Source organism: Alnus glutinosa, chromosome 11 (assembly GCF_958979055.1).
Source record: "Alnus glutinosa chromosome 11, dhAlnGlut1.1, whole genome shotgun sequence".
Classification (NCBI taxonomy): Eukaryota; Viridiplantae; Streptophyta; class Magnoliopsida; order Fagales; family Betulaceae; genus Alnus; species Alnus glutinosa.
The window spans coordinates 23,288,271-23,309,835 of NC_084896.1; positions in this window are offsets into that span (position 1 = coordinate 23,288,271).

The window sequence follows — 21,565 nt, forward strand, 5'->3', positions numbered from 1 at the left end:
TTTCCAAGACTTCTCATAATAACTCCATAGATTCATGGATGCCAAACTTATAATGCTTATTGTAGTTTTCATGAAAACTTGAAAATTTTATAATAACTAACTCTCATTAGGCAAGGGTCGTGATGGGTCGTCAACAAAGGCTTTGGTGAGTTGAATCCGAGGAAGGGGCTGACCCGCCTATCCGAGCTGCCCCTTATCCGAGGAGGTAAGTAGGTGGAATTGATCCCGGCCGTAGAGGTTTTGGACAGGGAGCATCCTGTCATCCGTGTTGCTAAAAAACCAAAGTGTTGTCGTGTCCTTGGAATGCTATGTAGGGATTCTCCATTGGAATCATGAGGTCGGGCCATCAATTCGTCTTCGTGTCCGAGAAAGAGCTCTGCACCTATTATGGTGGTTTCGAACTCGCTTTACCCCCCAAACTCCCGAGCACACGCCTGGTGCTGCTACGGACAATGCTGTTGTAATAAAGATCAAGGTCTCGGGGGTGGTATCCCTTAAGCCTTTATATTTTAATAGGTGCGCCCAATGTCTTAAGAGTTGCAATAGAACGAGGTATCTAGTCTGATAATTCTGTCATCCCCATCCTCTGATTAGTTGCCTTTTTGAGCTATTGTTTCGGTGTCAGAGGCGCTCGGGCAATTCGCTTTAGTAAGTAGGGAAGTCCAAACCCCGATGGGGTATCTTAATGCACAACTGGGAGCCCATTTACTCAAACCAACAAGATTCATGCGGATCTCCTTACCCGAGAAGGGGTTTTTGTGCTTCCCTGTCTAAGGAAGACCTCCTTATCCAAGGAGGGATTTTCCATGAGTGGCTTCATCCTCTCTGTTGCATTATTCCTTAACAAAAACCCGAATGTCAATGGTGCTCTGTTTCCAAATTTTGTCCCAGAGAACGTCTTCTCATGATGATTTTTACCGAGGTTATGCTCCTCATTGATTTTTTACCGAGGTGATGCTCCTCATTGTGATTTTTTATGCCTTGCGAATAAGGTTTCCTGCAAATAGAATCTGTTAGTAAATGAAAATTTAGCTAACTTACTTCTGGGGGAGTGTATAACCAACAGTCGTCTGGGGCTGTCACCGAATGAGAATTGTCCTGGTCCAAGGGAGGGTGATTGATTTTGGTTCCTGTGAGGTTCCCGAGAATATCACAAAGCTGGATGACTGCTCAGCTTCTACCCGATAGAGAGAACAACCTGTTGTGTGCGTAGTGACTATCCGAGCAGAAATTGCCGAAATGTCTGTAAGTAGTCCCATAACTGGTAGCTTGTGCAACATTTCGCAGGGGCAATCAGTCCCCTCTGCAATTTTGGTGCCACCTCCTTATCTGAAGGAGGACCCCCTTATCTAAGGAAGAATTTTACGAGTATCCCGATCCGCTGGATAGATGCTTTTATGCCACCTCCTAGCCACAGAAGGTGGTGTTCTTGAATGGAGCTTTACCTCTTGAGCAAATTTGCTTCGGAATCGGAGGAGCTGAAATATCGGCGCATAAATCTTTGTAGAATCTGCAAATTGCTAAAAATGCATATATAGATGTGCTCTTTCCAAAGGGGAAAATAGCAAGTTAGCATGAGATAAGCAGGTCTTTAGCTAATATTCCCCCCTAAAGAACTGTGGCCATTTGTACAAAATTGCCTAAGTTATTTATCAAGGGTGCATGAATAAATCCAAATTACTTGTTTCAGACAACCACATTTTGCTTCAAAGATGGCTTAACACATCCTAGAGATTGCTGAGAACAAGGAAGACTATAACAAGCCTCACAAGTCTTTATCCGCAATGTTCATGCTAAACCGAGTTACCCCCCTTACCCGAAGGAGGATAATCTAAATGTAAAAACCGAGTTACCCCCCTTATCCGAAGGAGGGTAACCGAAAAAGCTTTGACTTACTCCCCTTAACCGAATGAGGATAAGAAATTTTATGCCGGGTTGTCCCCCTATCCGAGTGAGGGTAACCGAAAAAGTTTTATGCCAAGTTACCCCCCTATCCAAGTGAGGGTAACCGAAAATGCTTTAACTTACCCCCCTTAACCGAAGGAGGATAAGAAATTTTTTGCCGAGTTACCCCCTTATCCGAGTGAGGATAACCGAAAATTTTTTTTGCCGAGTTACCCCCCTATCCGAGTGAGGATAACCGAAAAAATTTTATGCCAAGTTACCCCCCTATCCGAGTGAGGGTAACCGAAAATGCTTTAACTTACCCCTCTTAACCGAAGGAGGATAAGAAATTTTTTGCCGAGTTACCCCCCTATCCGAGTGAGGATAACCGAAAAAAATTTATGCCAAGTTACCCCCCTATCCGAGTGAGGGTAACCGAAAATGCTTTAACTTACCCCCCTTAACCGAAGGAGGATAAGAAATTTTTTGCCGGGTTACCCCCCTATCCGAGTGAGGGTAACCGAAAAAGCTTTAACTTACCCCCCTTAACCGAAGGAGGATAAGAATTTTTTGCCGGGTTACCCCCCTATCCGAGTGAGGGTAACCGAAAATGCTTTAACTTACCCTCCTTAACCGAAGGAGGATAAGAAATTTCTTGCCGAGTTACCCCCTATCCGAGTGAGGATAACCGAAAAATTTTTATGCCAAGTTACCCCCCTATCCGAGTGAGGGTAACCGAAAATGCTTTAACTTACCCCCCTTAACCGAAGGAGGATAAGAAATTTTTTGCCGGGTTACCCCCCTATCCGAGTGAGGGTAATCGAAAAAGCTTTAACTTACCCCCCTTAACCGAAGGAGGATAAGAATTTTTTGCCGGGTTACCCCCCTATCCGAGTGAGGGTAACCGAAAAATTTTTATGCCGAGTTACCCCCCTATCCGAGTGAGGATAACCGAAAAAATTTTATGCCAAGTTACCCCCCTATCCGAGTGAGGGTAACCGAAAATGCTTTAACTTACCCCCCTTAACCGAAGGAGGATAAGATATTTTTTGCCGAGTTACCCCCCTATCCGAGTGAGGATAACCGAAAAAATTTTATGCCAAGTTACCCCCCTATCCGAGTGAGGATAACTGAAAATGCTTTAACTTACCCACTTTAACCGAAGGAGGATAAGAAATTTTTTGCCGGGTTACCCCCCTATCCGAGTGAGGGTAACCGAAAAAGCTTTAACTTACCCCCCTTAACCGAAGGAGGATAAGAATTTTTTGCCGGGTTACACCCCTATCCGAGTGAGGGTAACCGAAAAATTTTTATGCCGAGTTACCCCCCTATCCGAGTGAGGATAACCGAAAATTTTTTATGCCAAGTTACTCCCCTATCCGAGTGAGGGTAACCGAAAATGCTTTAACTTACCCCCTTAACCGAAGGAGGATAAGAAATTTTTTGCCGAGTTACCCCCTATCCGAGTGAGGATAACCGAAAAAATTTTATGCCAAGTTACCCCCCTATCCGAGTGAGGGTAAACGAAAATGCTTTAACTTACCCCCCTTAACCGAAGAAGGATAAGAAATTTTTTGCCGGGTTACCCCCCTATCCGAGTGAGGGTAACCGAAAAAATTTTATGCTAAGTTACCCCCTATCCGAGTGAGGATAACCGAAAAAATTTTATGCCAAGTTACCCCCCTATCTGAGTGAGGGTAACCGAAAATGCTTTAACTTACCCCCCTTAACCGAAGGAGGATAAGAAATTTTTTGCCGAGTTACCCCCCTATCCGAGTGAGGATAACCGAAAAAATTTTATGCCAAGTTACCCCCCTATCCGAGTGAGGGTAACCGAAAAAATTTTATGCCAAGTTACCCCCTATCCGAGTGAGGGTAACCAAAAATGCTTTAAAAATGCACCGTCATCTTAAAGAATTCAAGCATTGCAAAATATCATTTTCCATAAATTACCATATATTGCGAATAGGCTAAATCATGAATAAAAATGCCAAGAATAGACTTATCTCATTTCGGAGCCTTGACACGTTCCGCTCAATATGTCGTCGGAAGAATCTTCGTAATACGCAACTCGAAAAAGTGGTCTCAGGAAATACCCCCTCGGGGTGCTCGCAGACTCGGAATGGAGAGTGAACTCGGCACATGTCAAGCTCGGGGAGATGCATGAGGATCCTCGGATGGCTTGCTCGGTATGTAGAGCAAACTCGGTATGCAGAACAAAGAACTCGAGAAGGTGGTGAATTCAGGATGCTACCCTTCATTTCTGTCGGGCGTGGATAAATGCAGGGTGTTAAGGCGACGTTAGCACAAGCGACCACATTATGGCCCTCAGGTCCGTAGTAGTGAATACATGTGGGCCCAATGTCCTGTTGCTGACCCATTTTGAAAATTTAAAAGAGCCTTTACATATATATGAACATATCCGAGAAGACTCCTCCTAGCTCCTTCCGATCACCTAGTCACTTGGACCGCTCAGAAACCCATATGCTCCCCGCCTTCTTTGGCCCCTACATACCGATCGGGGACCTACCTATCCTGTCACTTGAGTCTCCAAGTGTAGTCCGTCATGCTTCCCCCTGCCAAGCCATATGCCTAAAGACGTGTAGCTGCGACATAGGAGCTTCGTGATGTTCAACGGTGTTGAGAGTCAAGGTCCCTGGACTATGCTTGAGATCGCAGGCCGAGAAAATGGTTTCACTTGATCGGAGTCCGGTACTCGAGGTGTTTTGATACCAATGATTCGTAAGGAAAATGACAGCCGAGCTCAGATCTTATGGCCGTTTCTGCTTGCCGGCAAGCTTCTGCGAGGCGTTTTTAAGGGACCCAACCGGTGCAATTAACAGAGCAAAGACAGTTAAGGTCCCTAGACCACTCTACACATGGCCGAGTGGGACATAAAGCTGGCTGGAGCTTATTGGTGCGGTTGCAAGTCGAGCACCAATCCTGGTCCCACGATTGAGCTTCCCATCCTAATAACTCTCACTGGAGCGGTTCTACACTCCTGCCCCAAAGCTTTGCCCATTGCACTTTCCAGTTGATCGTCGCTTCTTTGCCGAGCCCTTGCTCAGCTCGCCGATGAATCCTCAAGCCATTGTCATAAGATGTCGGGAAGAATCAAGCCATTGACATGTTGAGGCCACTAGGACAGTTATAGATAAACGAACTGTGTGCTCCAGTGCAGCCACAAACTTCACAATGGCTTTCTATCTTGTTCTTCTTTCTTTTTGGAATGCAGTATCCCGAGCCACGCAATCATCCACATTATCTCCAACCGTGCAAATCTTCACCGGGTAGCCAAAACAGCTATCTGCAATGTTTCTTTCACAAATTGCCTTGCCTCACTGAAGGCACAAGCTGACACCCGCATCTCAGCATTCCTTGCAAGAGCGGACCCGACAAGCCTCCTATTGCACCAAAGAGAACCGCACGCACCAATAGGCGTTTCTACCAAAGAGATAGCACGTCTCCCTGACTGTGTCTTTGTCCAAGTTCGAGCAACTCACCGACAAGCGCTTTGTGTAAACGGGCTCGTGTACTTCGACCCATTAACGGGCGCCGGATGTCTCACCATCTCACTATCTCTGAACTGGTAAAGTTATCGGCTAATTTGGAACGATAAAGCTACCCCAACAGCCAAAGAAGAAAACCTGTACTCATCGACCACACCGAGGCTGCGTCCTCACCGATTGAGCCCCTCGTAACCTTTTCACGGTTAACCCAGTTCACCAACTTGGTCCTCTTCATGGCCAGAACTTGTGTCCTCACGCCCCGGAGACTCCGCTTTCAACCATATATAATATTCCTGGCTCAATGAGCTATTGCTATCATTCCCATGTGCAGATCTACATATCTTCATGTGTATCAAGCCGTTGTGTATTCGGCGATTTCTGGAAAGTTGAACTTGTGTTGGGTTCACAATAGAGATGAATATGCATAGAGTTTATTGGGCGCTGTCTCGGTTGAACATGGACTAGACCGATCAACACGCTGCAGAGTTTGCTCACAGAGAATGTGGATTTGACTGACACTCTGCGGGGTTTGCTCACCGACATCGCGACCCATTGTTTGTAGAACTTGCAAATGGAGACGTAGGGAGCCAAAGAGGGACGAGCCAAGAGGGAGAGTCCGTGACTGAACTGCTGGTCGGGTCTGTCGAGAAGCACCGTGGGCCTGCATGGGCCATGCAAACAGCTTAGAAGACCCCACGTGTAAACCAAACTTGCTCGGAAGACCCCGCGCTCGGATTGTGAGCCTTGGCATGTATATGCGCATAACCTTGACCGAAATCCAGAGCCGCGTGCTGAAACCGACCTAGCTTGTGAACGGAACCGAGACCGAGCCCCTCGAACTGGGGGGGGGGTCTTGATAACGGTAGTATGAATCATGCCTCACAATGAGTGACCGAGTTGAGATTTTTGAGAAGCCTCTCCGGATCCACACCATAAATTTTCAAATTGCGTGTAACTTGGAGGGTGAGCCATGGCGGCGCGATCTGTGAACGAACAAGGATTTTCAAATTTAGGCAAAAGTGTCGCCTTGGTGCACCAAATCGAGTCCAGGTAGTGATAGTTCTGAAAGCCCATCAGAGTTCCCGATCAGCTTTGCCCGCTTGCAGCTTCTACTTGCCGAGGACTTTGATTGTTACACTAGAGTTCTCGGTGGGAGGTCGGCATAGTCGGAGCACACCTCCTGCTGCTAGCCGAGAAAGTTCAGTGCCCGTGGCCAATGATCCTGAAGTGTGCCGACCCACCTTCTAGAAGACCTTTCAATTTAAAACCCGATGAACTGGAGACGACGTCCCCTTCGTACGCCGGTCCTCTCTTCATACTAGGGTTGTTACGATCTGAACGAAGGTGAAGCCAGGGAGGTCAAATTGAGCCCGAGTCCGAAAACTGTACTGAAGCTACCATCACTGCCGACTGAACCTCTTTCTCTTCTAACTGGTACTCGAGGTGCTTTGACACCCTTGAGTTGCAAGGAAACCGGTAACCGAGCTCAAACATGAAACTCATCGATGTTAGCTACCAAGTATCTCTCAATTTGCTGAGATAAGGTGGGCCCAGCTCTACATAACAAACAGCTATCCGAGATCTCACAGGACTCCAAATGAAAAGAGCAGGTTCTTGAGGAAGGGGAGGTTGGTGAAGTCGAGCATCTGGGTCTGGAGATCGCATCCATGTGCATACCCACATACTTCCGTGCGTAGAGTTTGCTGGGTACTTTTCCGAAAATCCCATTGTTGGCTTTCACCCTGAGAACCCCAACCTAGCGTTCTCTTGGATGTTGTTCGGGAATTTGATCTATATACTTGCCGAAGAGCCGCGGAGTCTGTTCACCGACCACAGCGGATAGCCCGAGAGCTTGCTCTGCATCTCAGGGATCAAACCCGTTAATGGTGTCACAGTTTGTTGCCTAGAGCCTTCGAGGTGCGCCATTACTCGTTTGATGCGAATTAAGTGGGCTTAGGAAGCCCGTACAGAGATGATCGAGTTGATGTTGACCTTTAAAGACCTGAAAATCCGAGAGGCATGGAGCTTGTGTGAACCATCAGTTTTGTTCCTTCATCCTTTTTGCTTTACGGGCTATTCTTCCAACAGAACTTGGTGGTCTAATTTGCTACACAGACCTTCACTGAGATTTGTTCAGAAGCTTAATCCATAAGCACCTAGAGAAAATGGCTCCACTTAGTTGGTGATAGTGTCGTCGGAATGCACAGGCCCAGCCATCAGAAACCCCTCCCAAGAGCTGGGTACCGAGAGCCTGCTCCAAATCCTATCCCGGTAACGACTGTCCGGAGATCGGTCGGGGTTTTCGATCAATCTTGACCGCTCGTAGCTTCTTTTTTTTTTTTTTTCTGGGGACCTTGATGGTTCCGTGGTGGTACTCGGTGCCCAGATGTGGGCTCTCGGTGCAATGAAGACACAGTGCTCGTCTCCTCTAGCTCACTGATGAATTGAATATCACAGTGGGTTGGTGACTGGTACGGGGGTGTCTCGGTACCCTCAAGTTGTAAGAATCTTTTTATTTTTTAAAGGAGTTGTAAAGAAACTTGTCAATATTTGCATCCAAGTGTCGCCCCACTTGTAGGGATCAAGAAACTCTGAGGCCATGGCCTATGCAAAAGCTCAATACGTGTGATATCTGTGGAAGTGTGAAAGCACAGCGAAGTGGAGGCGGTGTGAGAATCCCATTATCCTGCGTAGGAAGTTTCTGATGAAAGCCACCGCGGGTCTCATGCCTGACTTGCAACCACACCGATGAGCTCCTGTTAGCTGTCAACCCAAGCATTCCTAGCAAAGTTTAAGCCGAGAATGCACAACTCCTTGGTGAAGGCGAGGCTCTAGGATGCCAAAAAATGGTTTTGAAAACTTTTGAATCTAGCCCTTGATCCGCACTGTTGCAGCCTGCATGCATAAACACGTGCTCACTTGCATGTGCCATGCAAACGATTCAGGAAGCTACGCGACTCATTATCCGAGTCAACATGCACAGGGAGGTCCTGGCTCACTCTACGTGCCGAAATTCTGACTCGGCTGAAACCTACAGCGACGTGCCGACACCAATCTGGCTAATGACCGGGACCGAGACCAAGCTCCTCGAACTAGGGAGATCCTAATGATAGCCAGCTCTCTAGCGACAGAACCAATTCTAGCGGGCCCCGATCTAAAGGCTAATCCGACAGGTCGCTTCACATCGAAACGGTCGGACCTGTATTGCCCTGAGCCAGTGTTGGAAAACCTTCGAGTTCAAACTGGTGTCGTTAGGACTCATTCTTGCGGGTCTCACTGCCTTGATCCACATCTTGCGAACGAAGGCTACCTGGTAGGCGAGGAAAGTGCGTGGTGGGTGCAGCCGATGAGTTGGGGTTATCTGGTTCTCGGCGCCGCGGAGGCCATCTGGATCAACAATAGGGAAGCTGGCCAAAAAACCAATCGATATTGACGCACCAAGAGCTTGTTCCTCTGTGTCGGTGCATATGAGTCTTTTGTTTTTTCTTTCATTCTTGTTGAAGTCATCGAGGTCCCAAACGCCCTTCTTCTTCTTTCCAACACTGGCGCACCTGGGTTCCCACAACCAAATGCTCTGTAAACGAATTTCAAAGTTTCCTATGTATCTCCAGCAGACTCAGCAACGGCAGGAAGGAAGAGGCGATGCGGAAATTCCATCTTGAGTTTTTGACTCTTGTAGCCGAAGAGAACCTGTACAAAAGGTTTTTGATGAAGATAACACAGATCTGAAATCAGTAGACACCGATTCAGTACTTCCAAATGCGAACCAAAACTAATAATCATAGATTTGCAGTAACTAAGCCCAAATCTACTGCCCATAAATTCAGATCTGTGAAAATCCACAGTTGACGAAAGACTTGTTCTGCCAATCACCGCCTCCGGATTTTTCTTTTGCAAGAACGATTAAAATCGTTCCCACAGACGGCGCCAAACTGTTGATGATGATTTTCATCCCGGTGACGTGGCAGCCTCAAATTCACCCCTTTGCCTGTAACCTGCAACAAAACAAAGACCCGCCGGGGGTTGGCCGGCGGTGCCTCCTCCGACGCCCAAATCAGTTGGAGTGTGAGAGGGAAAGAGTATGAAGCTTAATGTTAGATTCGATTCCTACCTCTTAGATGATAGGTATATATATATACTCCACTTTACTGTTGATGAATAGCAAAAAGTCTTGTTATTGTACAGTGTGAACAGTGACCGGTAAGGTGTGAAGATGCTAGGCATGGTGCTACCTACTAATTTCTGACCTGATTTGACAAGTACTAAGATCCTAATAAATGCTAAGGATCCTGATGACTCCCGACCAACCATATGTTCCTGAGACCTTGGTCATTCCCGACCAAGCGTATAACCCGAGTAGTCGTTCCCGACAGAGCATATAATCCGACACGTGCACTACCCGAGTGGGGAATAATAATTCCCCAACACTAACGTCAATTTATTTATTTATTTCTTTTCTAACTGTTTTGGATCGGATTGTGACACATGCAGTGGCTTATGGCTCACTCAACATTCCTCAGAAATCCACTCTACATTGCTGGTGATTCTTATTCGGGCATTGTTGTCCCAATTATTGTTCAAGATATATCTGATGGTACGTAATTAATTTCGATCTGTGCATGAAAACTCTACAGTGATCATGAAAACTCTACGTACAATGATTACTATATATTACCACTACTACTAGGTACTATTATTATTATTTTGAGCAATATTGTGGAGCTTTCACTCGATCATGACGCATGCATGGTTTTTTTATACATATAGCTAATGAAGATGGACATAAGCCAACTATGAATCTCCAAGTAAGTGCTGGATAATTCGAATAAACTAATTATTATTAATTTTTTTTTTTTTAATGAATAAAAGCTTTCATTTAATCAACTTAACCATATACAACTCTCCGGTTAAAACTGGATGCACTCTCCCTAGAAGGGAAGAAACAAACTCATTGCTCTTAGGACAGGATCTCTATACTCTATACAAAAAAACCAATCAATACAAACCACAACCCAGCTATACAGATACAAACAAAGAAGACAACCTCCTACCATAAAACAGAGTAACCATACAGCAGAAACTAAATCATAGGACTCAAATTCCACAGCTTAGCAAGCATCTTATCACTACAAAAAAAGCCGTAAATCGCCGCGTGTCTACAGTACATGTTACTGTAGACACGCGGCCAGATGGCAGCGTGTTTCTCTGGACACGCTGGCAGATGTAGCGTACAAACAATTGGCAGCGTGTATAAATTACACGCTGCCAGATGGCAGCGTTTAATTTATACACGCTGCCATCTGGCCGCGTGTATAAATTACACGTTGCCAGATGGCAGCGTGTATTTTATACACGTGGCTAACTGAAAAACACTTTTTTGGGATTCCCTTTTATTTTTTTTTTTTTTAAAAAAAAACATATAAATTGGAGTATAAAATTGCTATGTACCCTATACCAAATTAGAGTATATAAACTAATTAGTTTTATACAGTACTTGTATTTAAATTTTTTGGAATTTATTTATATTAAAAATTCCTATTATATACCCCAACAATAAATTTGTGCTAAATTTGTTCTACACATACTTATAGTTATGTTTTAGGGTTTACATGCAAGTTGAGTTTCTTGAATATGGTTTATGCGTTAGGACTTAATTTATTGTATGTGTAGTACATACTCTCAGGGTTAGGGTTCGTTGAACATCCATCTGAATGTGTTCGCCTTGTGGTCCCGATCATTATGGCATACCTTACACAAGTATAAAATTGCATGCCTCTATCATTTGATCGAGTTCAATGTTCAAAACTTGGTCGAACTATCATTTGATCCTAGAGTTAGGGTTTATCACTATACATATAGTATATATATTTAGGGTTAGGGTTTATGGCTTACATATATATGGTACATACACTTAAGATTTGGGTTAAGATTATGGGTTTTAGGGTTCAATTTTATGGTCAGTGTTTAGTATAGTATATATATATATATATATATACTTAGGGTTAGGATTTAGTTTTAATTTATAGTTTACGGTTTAGTTTTATGGCTTAGGGTTTAGCAAGAATGTACATTACATATACTTAGGGTTGCATGTGTCTGTGTTTGTATTTGTATTTGTATTTCAAAACTATCTTGTCATATTATGTACATACATATATATAATATATGCATGCATGCATGCATGCATGTAAACGGCGTGCCGAAACTATATACCTTTATAGTTACTTGTATACACCCTAACATTGGTGTTTATGGCTATATATATATATATATATATATAGTATATATATACACTTAGGGTTAGAGTTTATAGATATATATAATAACGTTGTATAAACCCAAATTTGGGCTACAAATATATGCATAATTATACGGCGAGGAACAAAAATAAAAATATGCAACATAACAAAGTACATACACTTAGGGTTAGGGTTTATGACTATATATAGTATATAGACATAGGGTTAGGGGTATGGGCTACGTGTAATATGTTTATAGTATATTTACGTTTTACGTGTTGAGTACTTTAAATATATATGGTATACTTATAAGTAAACCCTAACTCTAATTAGGATTTACGTTAATGGAATAGTAATCTAATAAAACCCTAACCCTATATATATATAGGACCTATATATATATATATGAAACTTAACACAGACTTAAGGTTTAAGAATTAGGGTTACCGTTTAGGGTTTAGTTTTATGGGTTAGAGTTTACGTAAACCTTAACACTATATATATTACATACACTTAGGGTCGGATTAGGGTTTGTGTTTGTGTTTACAAATACAAAACTATATATATATATATATATATATATATACCATTTTTCGTTTTTCAAAAAAAAAAAAAAAAAATTAAAAACAGATAGAGACGTGTATAATAATACACGTCTCTAATTGGCCGGGTGGCATTACGCCACGCGGCCAATTTTTGGCCAGGTGACCTGCGCGGGACATTTCCCGCGCGCCACCTGGCTGATATTTCAATTAATTTAAAAAAAGAAAAAAAAAAGAAAAAAAAAAGGGTAGCTTCTCGATCCCCACATTTCTCTCTCTCCCTCAGCTCGATCTCTCTCTCCCTCAGCTCGATCTCTCTCGCTCACTCATCTCTCACTCGCTCACTCAGCTCTCTCTCTCTCTCTCTCTCTCTCCCTCTCCGTCCACCGACCACCGACCACCAGGATCCAGTGTATTCTCCGGCCAGCTCCCTCTCCGGCCGTGACTGCACCACCCGTGTTCGGCACCGGCTACGGTGCATGCTCTCTCTCTCTCTATCTCTCTCTCTCTCTCTATCTCTCTCTCTCTTTATCTCTGTCTCTCTCTAGCTCTCTCTCTCTCTCTCTAACCGAACCAGGAACCCTAACCCTAGGTCCGGACCTATCTCTCTCTACACCTCCCTCTCACTCTCTCTCTCTCTCTGTCTCTCTCTAGCTCTCTCTCTCTCTCTCTCTCTCTAACCGAACCAGGAACCCTAACCCTAGGTCCGGACCTATCTCTCTCTACATCTCCCTCTCGCTCTCTCTCTCTCTCTCTCTCTTTCCCTCTGTCTCTCTCTAGCTTTCTCTCTCTCTAGCTCTCTCTCTCTCTCTCTCTAACCGAACCACAGACTCAACCCTAACCCTAGGTCCGGACCTCTCTCTCTCTACACCCATCTCTCTGACACTATCTCTCTCTACATCTCTCTCTCTCTCTGAAACCTCTCCTGGTCTCTCTCTCTCTCTCTCTATCTCTCTCTCTCTCTGCTTTGTACGTGATTAGTATTTTTTTAGTTGTTTTGGGATATTATTTTGTGACTAATATGTTTTAATGCAGGTACATTTTGGCAAAGGAGCATACAAATCACAAAAAAAAAAAAAAAAATTGTGAGTAATTTTAGCATTAAATTTTTTCCTTTACCTTTTGGCTATAATAAACTTGGTGCATTTAAATTAATTTGTTTAAAATCTGTTTCTAACTTTTTTAATAGTTTCATATAATAATTGTGGATTTAGCAATTAATAATGGTCTATGCAATGCTGTTAATTTTGTTGGGTTTGAATATCTATTGTTGTGTAATTTTATGTGTTTTGATGTGGTTGGTTGTTATGCATGAAAAATATTCTTATAGTTGTGGTTTTTTTTTTTTTTTGTAATATGTTTTACTGTACTACGAATTTGTGTGTGGATTATTATTTGTCACAATTATTTTATTAACTTAATCATAAAATAAATGATCAAAACCAATAAAATATAAATAAGTATTCGGTACTACAAAAAACAATTTTTGGGTTTTTTAAGAACAAAGAAAAAAAGTTTAATTGTTCATTTCAGGTAATTTTTTTACAAACAAAAAAAAACCAATTCAAAGTAAACTCGCCATCATTTCACAATAAAATGATCGTATCTAACGATTATTGGATAGATACAGAAAATTAAATTTGGCCACCGTCTACCATTTATAATTATTTTTTTTATTATTCAATTTATAACAAAGGTGTAAACAATAAACCCTAAACCCTAAATCAAAACCAATATAAAAATGCCTATGATCAAATCTCAAAACCAAACCCCTAAGCTTTATACTCTAAAAAACAAGCAAAAACCATAAACCCTAAACCCTAGCCCAAATTACCGTTCACCCTAAAAACCCTAAACCCTACAAAAGAGTGAAATTTTTTTATTACTTTTTTATTGTAGTTAAACCTTAAACCCTAACCTTAAAACCCTAACCCTAAAAACTAAACCCTAAAAACCTAAATCCTAACCTTAAAACCCTAACCCTAAAACCCTAAATCCTAACCTTAAAACCCTAAACCTAAAATACTTTCTCCCTAAAAACCTAAATCCTAACCTTAAAACCCTAAAACCTAAACCCTAAACCCTAAATTCTAACCTTAGAACCCTAACCCTAAAAACTAAACCCTAAACCCTAACCTTAAAACCCTAACCCTAAAACCCTAAACCCTAACCTTAAAACCCTAAAACCCTAATCCTAACCTTAAAACCCTAAAACCTAAACCCTAAACCCTAACCTTAAAACCCTAACCCTAAAAACTAAACCCTAAAAACCTAAATCCTAACCTTAAAACCCTAACCCTAAAACCCTAAATCCTAACCTTAAAACCCTAAACCTAAAATACTTTCTCCCTAAAAACCTAAATCCTAACCTTAAAACCCTAAAACCTAAACCCTAAACCCTAAATTCTAACCTTAGAACCCTAACCCTAAAAACTAAACCCTAAACCCTAACCTTAAAACCCTAACCCTAAAATACTTAAAACCCTAAAACCCTAATCCTAACCTTAAAACCCTAAAACCTAAACCCTAAACCCTAACCTTAAAACCCTAACCCTAAAAACTAAACCCTAAAAACCTAAATCCTAACCTTAAAACCCTAACCCTAAAACCCTAAATCCTAACCTTAAAACCCTAAACCTAAAATACTTTCTCCCTAAAAACCTAAATCCTAACCTTAAAACCCTAAAACCTAAACCCTAAACCCTAAATTCTAACCTTAGAACCCTAACCCTAAAAACTAAACCCTAAACCCTAACCTTAAAACCCTAACCCTAAAACCCTAAACCCTAACCTTAAAACCCTAACCCTAAAATACTTAAAACCCTAAAACCCTAATCCTAACCTTAAAACCCTAAAACCTAAACCCTAAACCCTAAATTCTAATCTTAAAACCCTAACCCTAAAAACTAAACCCTAAACCCTAACCTTGAAACCCTAACCCTAAAACCCTAAACCCTAACCTTAAAACCCTAACCCTAAAATACTTTCTCCCTAAAAACCTAAATCCTAACCTTAAAACCCTAAAACTTAAACCCTAAACCCTAAATTCTAACCTTAGAACCCTAACCCTAAAAACTAAACCCTAAACCCTAACCTTAAAACCCTAACCCTAAAACCCTAAACCCTAACCTTAAAACCCTAACCCTAAAATACTTAAAACCCTAAAACCCTAATCCTAACCTTAAAACCCTAAAACCTAAACCCTAAACCCTAAATTCTAATCTTAAAACCCTAACCCTAAAAACTAAACCCTAAACCCTAACCTTGAAACCCTAACCCTAAAACCCTAAACCCTAACCTTAAAACCCTAACCCTAAAATACTTTCTCCCTAAAAACCTAAATCCTAACCTTAAAACCCTAAAACCTAAACCCTAAACCCTAAATTCTAACCTTAAAACCCTAACTCTAAAAACTAAACCGTAAAAACTAAACCCTAAAAACCTAAATCCTAACCTTAAAACCCTAAAACCTAAATCCTAACCTTAAAACCCTAAAACCTAAACCCTAACCCTAAAAACCCTAAAACCTAAACCCTAAACCCTAAATTCTAACCTTAAAACACTAACCCTAAAAACTAAACCGTAAAAACTAAACCCTAAACCCTAACCCTAAAAACTAAACCTTCAAAACCTAAACCCTAACCCTAAAAACTAAACCCTAACAACCTAAACCCTAAACCCTAAACCCTAAACCCTAACCCTAAAACCCTAAACCCTAAAAACTAAACCCTAAACCCTAAACCCTAAACCCTAACCTTAAAACCCTAACCCTAAAACCTTAAACCCTAACCTAAAAACTAAACCGTAAAAACTAAACCCTAAAAACCTAAACCCTAACCTTAAAACCGTAAAACCTAAACCCTAACCCTAAAAACCCTAAAACCTAAACCCTAAACCCTAAATTCTAACCTTAAAACCCTAACCCTAAAAACTAAACCGTAAAAACTAAACCGTAAAACCCTAAACCCGAACCTTAAAACCCTAAAACCTAAACCCTATACCCTAAACCCTAACCCTAAAAACCTAAACCCTAACCTTTTTAACCCTAACCCTAAAAACTAAACCTTCAAAACCTAAACCCTAACCCTAAAAACTAAACCTTCAAAACCTAAACCCTAACCCTAAAAACTAAACCCTAACAACCTAAACCCTAAACCCTAAACCCTAAACCCTAACCTTAAAACCCTAACCCTAAAACCCTAAACCCTAACCTTAAAACCCTAACCCTAAAAACTAAACCCTAAGAACCTAAACCCTAACCTTAAAAACTAGAACCCTAACAACCTAAACCCTTAAAACCCAAACCCTAAAAACTAAAACCCTAAAAACCTAAACCCTAACCTTTTTAACCCTAAACCCTAAAAAAAGAAACCTTAAAACTCTAAACCATAAATAAAGAATAAAGAATAGCAAAAAAAAAAAAAATTAAAAATGGGAGAGATCTCTACTTTTTTTTAATTACTTTTTTATGGTGAGGTAAACCCAAACCCAAACCCTACAAACTAAACCGTAAATACCTAAAACCCTAAACCCTAAAAAAAAAAAAATCAAAACCCTAAACCCTAAAAAAAGAAAGAAGAATATTAACAAATATAAAAGAAAAAGGTTCGAGATCTCTTTTTTTTTTTTTTTTTTTATTACTATTTTATTTTAGTTAAACCCTAAACCCTAAAACCCTACACCCTAAAAAACCCTAAACCCTACAAATATTAAAACCTAAACCCTAAACCCTAACCCTAAAAACTAAACCCTTAAAAACCTAAACCCTAACCTTAAAACCTAAAAAGGAAAAACCCTAACCCCTAAAAAAAGTACGAGAAAATGATACTTTGAGTTAACTGTTTAAAACAAACAGTAAACAAACAAGCACTTTATTTGCTGTAATCAAATAACATATTTCGTTTCAGACTGTTAACTCGCGTACAGAGGAATATGGATAAGTCGTAGATGTCAGCACCTAGAGGTACGACACAGTATAACGACGGGTGTAGAGCGTTCGTGGCATTCGCCGTTCGTAACTGTAGGTCTGCTGATGGCAAAATTTACTGCCCATGTAAGTACTGCCGGAATAACCAGCGGCACCCCCCAGATTACGTTCTTGCCCACCTGACAGGGGGGAAGGGAATGTGCACGGGATACGGTTTCTGGTATATGCACGGTGAGACAACCCTAAACCCTGCTGGTCCTGTTCGGGGTCACGACCATCCCAGTGTCACAGATACGGCTGCATGTGGCATTGAACATGTAGAAGTCACAGAACAAGGCGGAGACCTGGAACAAGGTGGTGACATGCACGCAATGTTGCGTGACGCCTTCGGCGTGCACGAAGTAGGTGACACTGATAATGTTGGCCAGCCCGGAGAAGTAAATGAAGGAACCTCTGCAAGGGACACATTGAAGTACCTTGAGTTGTTGAAGACTGCCGACAAGCCACTTCACCCCGGTACAAAGCACAGTAAATTGAGTGCTACTGTACATTTCTACAACTTGAAGTGCATTGGAGGTATTAGTAACAAGATTTTTTCTGATATTCTGGAGCTTGTCAGTCAGTTATTGCCTCCTTGCGATGATGCATTGCCGGTTAATACGTACGAGGCGAAGAAATTCCTCAGCTCCATGGGTCTCGGGTATGAGAAGATTCCGGCGTGCCGTAATGACTATATGCTATTATGGAAAGACAATAAAGATCTAGATACCTGCACCGTATGTGGAGAATCTAAGTGGATGACTGATATACATTTCGATCAGGATGGTGAGGTAATATCGTCGAGGAAAAAACGTCCAGTGAAGGTGTTGAGATGGTTTCCACTCATCCCACGGTTACAGAGGTTATTCATGTCGGAGCACACGGCGCACAATATGAGGTGGCATGCAGAAGGCCGCACTAGGGACGGGGTATTGAGGCACCCCGCGGACGGTGAGGCATGGAGATCGTTCGACTCTCTACATCCGGATTTCATGGCCGACAGTAGGAACGTGCGGCTTGGACTGACAGCAGACGGATTCAATCCATTTGGGAACATGAGTACATCCCACAGCACATGGCCCGTATTGCTTGTACCGTACAATTTGCCTCCTTGGATGTGCATGAAACAGACGTCGTTCATCCTGTCACTGGTTATCCCCGGACTGAGCTCACCTGGTATGGATATCGACGTCTACCTTCAGCCACTGATTGATGAGCTGTTGGAGCTGTGGGATGTAGGGGTACGAACACTAGATGCTGCGAAGATGGAGAATTTCAATATGCATGCTCAGTTGATGTGGACAATAAACGACTTCCCGGCGTATGCAGATTTATCCGGTTGGCCTAACAAAGGTTTGAAGGCATGTCCTTGTTGCATGCATTCGACACGTTCTAAACATCTGAAGAACGGTTGTAAATTTTGTTACATGGGACACAGGAGGTACTTGCCAGCCGAACATCTGTGGCGGCTGAACAGAAGAACGTTTGATGGGACTGAGGAGTTAGAATGTGCTCCTGATGTGCCTTGCGGGGACGAGATCCTCCAACAGTTGGACGGAGTTGCGTTTGGGAATGAGAATGCGGGTAAGACGAGACGAAAGAAGCGGAAGACGGGTGCACGGGGTGCTGATGATGTTGTATGGAAGAAGAAAAGTATTTTCTTCAGATTGCCGTACTGGAAGGACAATTTGCTTCGGCACAATCTTGATGTCATGCACATAGAGAAAAATGTCATGGACAATATACTTGGCACTATTTTGGACATCAAAGGGAAAACGAAGGACAACTTGGCAGCTCGGCTGGATTTGCAGGAGATGGGGTTGAGACCTAAATTGCATCCGTTCACCGCCGCAAATGGTAAAACATATATACCCGCAGCTTGTCACACGATGTCCAGGGAGGATAAATAAAGCTTTTTAAAGGTGCTTCGAAATGTGAGAGTTCCAGACGGATATGCGTCGAACATTTCACGGTGTGTTCGGATGAAGGACCATACAATTTCAGGGTTAAAAAGTCATGACAGCCACATACTGATGCAGCAGCTTCTACCAATTGCATTGCGTCAGTCATTGCCAGACAAAGTGGTCAGACCTATCGTTGAGATGTCAGCATTTTTCAGAGGCATATGCTCAACCAAGCTAACCCAAGCTGAGATGGACCGACTGCAGGGTGACGTCTGTATCACACTGTGCAAGCTGGAACAGGTATTTCCTCCTGGGTTTTTTACTAGCATGGTCCACTTGGTCGTGCATCTTGTGCGCGAATGTAGACTCGGCGGACCCGTTCAGTATAGGTGGATGTACCCGGCAGAGAGGTAAAATACAACAGAATATATATATATATATATATATATATATATATATATATATATATATATATATATATATATATATGCATTTTTTCATGTAACTCATGGCATTAAACGGGGGCAAGTCCTTAATGTTTGTGTGTGCACCAGGAGTCTTGGGGGTTTCAAGTCGAATGTGCGCAACAAAGCGGCTCCTGAGGGGTGCATTGCGGAAGGTTACATAGCGACCGAGCTAGTAACGTTCTGTTCGAGATATCTAGAAAATGCACCAACCTTCCACAACAGACCTTTGAGAAACCCTGATGGTTCCAAGGGGGCGGGAACGCGAGTTAGATTGAACCGGCTGACGATGCATCAGATTCATCGTTATATTGTGTTCAACTCTGACGAGTTTCTCAATTTGCGGATGTAAGTAGTGTTTACATATTGAACCGGATTCAAATTATATAATTGATAATAATTAGTTTTTTAATTATATCCGCTGAATGTAGGATGCATAAAGACGCTATTAGGCGATCATGCGTTAGGGGTCGCATCACGGACGCTCTGATTGAAGCCCAACATCACGAGCAGTTCTGCGAGTGGTACCGCGCATATGTAAGGAAGTAGTGGTATTTTCGTAAATAATATTTACCTATGTTCAGTGTCAATTTAAGATAGGGTTCGACAATATGCCGCTATTAACCGATGTATTCTTTTAATATATGAAATGATAACATAGGTTGATGGCCTTGACGATCAAAGTAGGGAGGAATTGGGGCTGAAATTGGTTATGCGGAGTAGAGGGTTGAAGGAGACAGCAGTGAAGTATAACAGGTACGTGGTAAACGGGAAATTGTTCCGCACGCTAGCCCATGATGTGGGAAGGAGGACTCAGAACAGCGGGGTATGTGTGCCAACCGTTGAATGCGAAACCTACTACGGGCAGTTAACCGATGTGGTTGAGGTCGAGTACTACGATAGGACTACGTACGTCCTATTTAAGTGCAATTGGGCGGGCCCCACGATGGACAGAGGATTTAGAGTCGACGATTATGGTCTAGCGTTTGTCAACTTCACTCACCTCGTCCACAGGGGAGAACTGCTTACTGACGAGCCGTACGTGCTTACATCTCAGGTAGACCAAGTGTTTTATGTCGAGGATGAAAGGAACCCAAACTGGGTTTGTGCCGTGAGGACTAAACCGCGCAACGTGTACGATGTTGGTCAGGGGGAAGGGAGTAGTGATGCAGATAATGCATATCACGAGTGTGTACCGATCGTATTACCCACTGATGACCTGCATGATACGAATGATGAATTCGATCACGACAGGCCCGACATTGATCCGATTGAAGCACATGTTATACAATGATTGCTATATTTATTATTAGTACAATTTGCTTAAACTCAAAATACTTTCTTATTTTGCATAGAGCTCATTGTATATTATGCATATTCTATTTTAATATTAAAATTAAAACGAATTTCAAGTAATTTGTCTCACATTTGTTCGCAGGTTTCAATGGACCCGAGACCCCCTACTTGCGCACATCGTGCACCACGCCAGCCCGTGCATTGCACGACTACATCCACACCGGCGATGTCAGCGGCACTACATACCACACCGTGGCCACACAACCCGGACGCTATATACAGACCACCGCCCTCGGGTACGGCGGGGATGAGCAGGTCAGATCCCGGGTAGATGAGCACAGCTGGATATTCTCCGTCTCTATACCCGCCTACGTCGACACCGGCGATGTCAGCGGCACTACATACTACACCGTGGCCACACCACCCGGACGCTATTTATAGACCATTGCCCCCGGGTATGGCGGGGATGAGCAGGTCAGATCCCGGCCAGACGAGCTCAGCTGGATATTCTCCTTCTCCATACACGACGTTATCGCAGTTGGGGCTGACCTCACCGGGCCATGTTGATCGATGGTGGGCGCGAGAGTGTCATGATCTGAGCAGATTTCCGTTGTACGATCCATTCCCCTTTCCACCACCTATGCCAGTCATTCCTGATAGTGAGACTCAGGATGACAGATTCCCGCTGTCACAGGGGGGGGATGCCTATGCCGGCTATGCGGTCGGGACAGCTGACGACCCCGGCTAGGGGCCATGGCCCG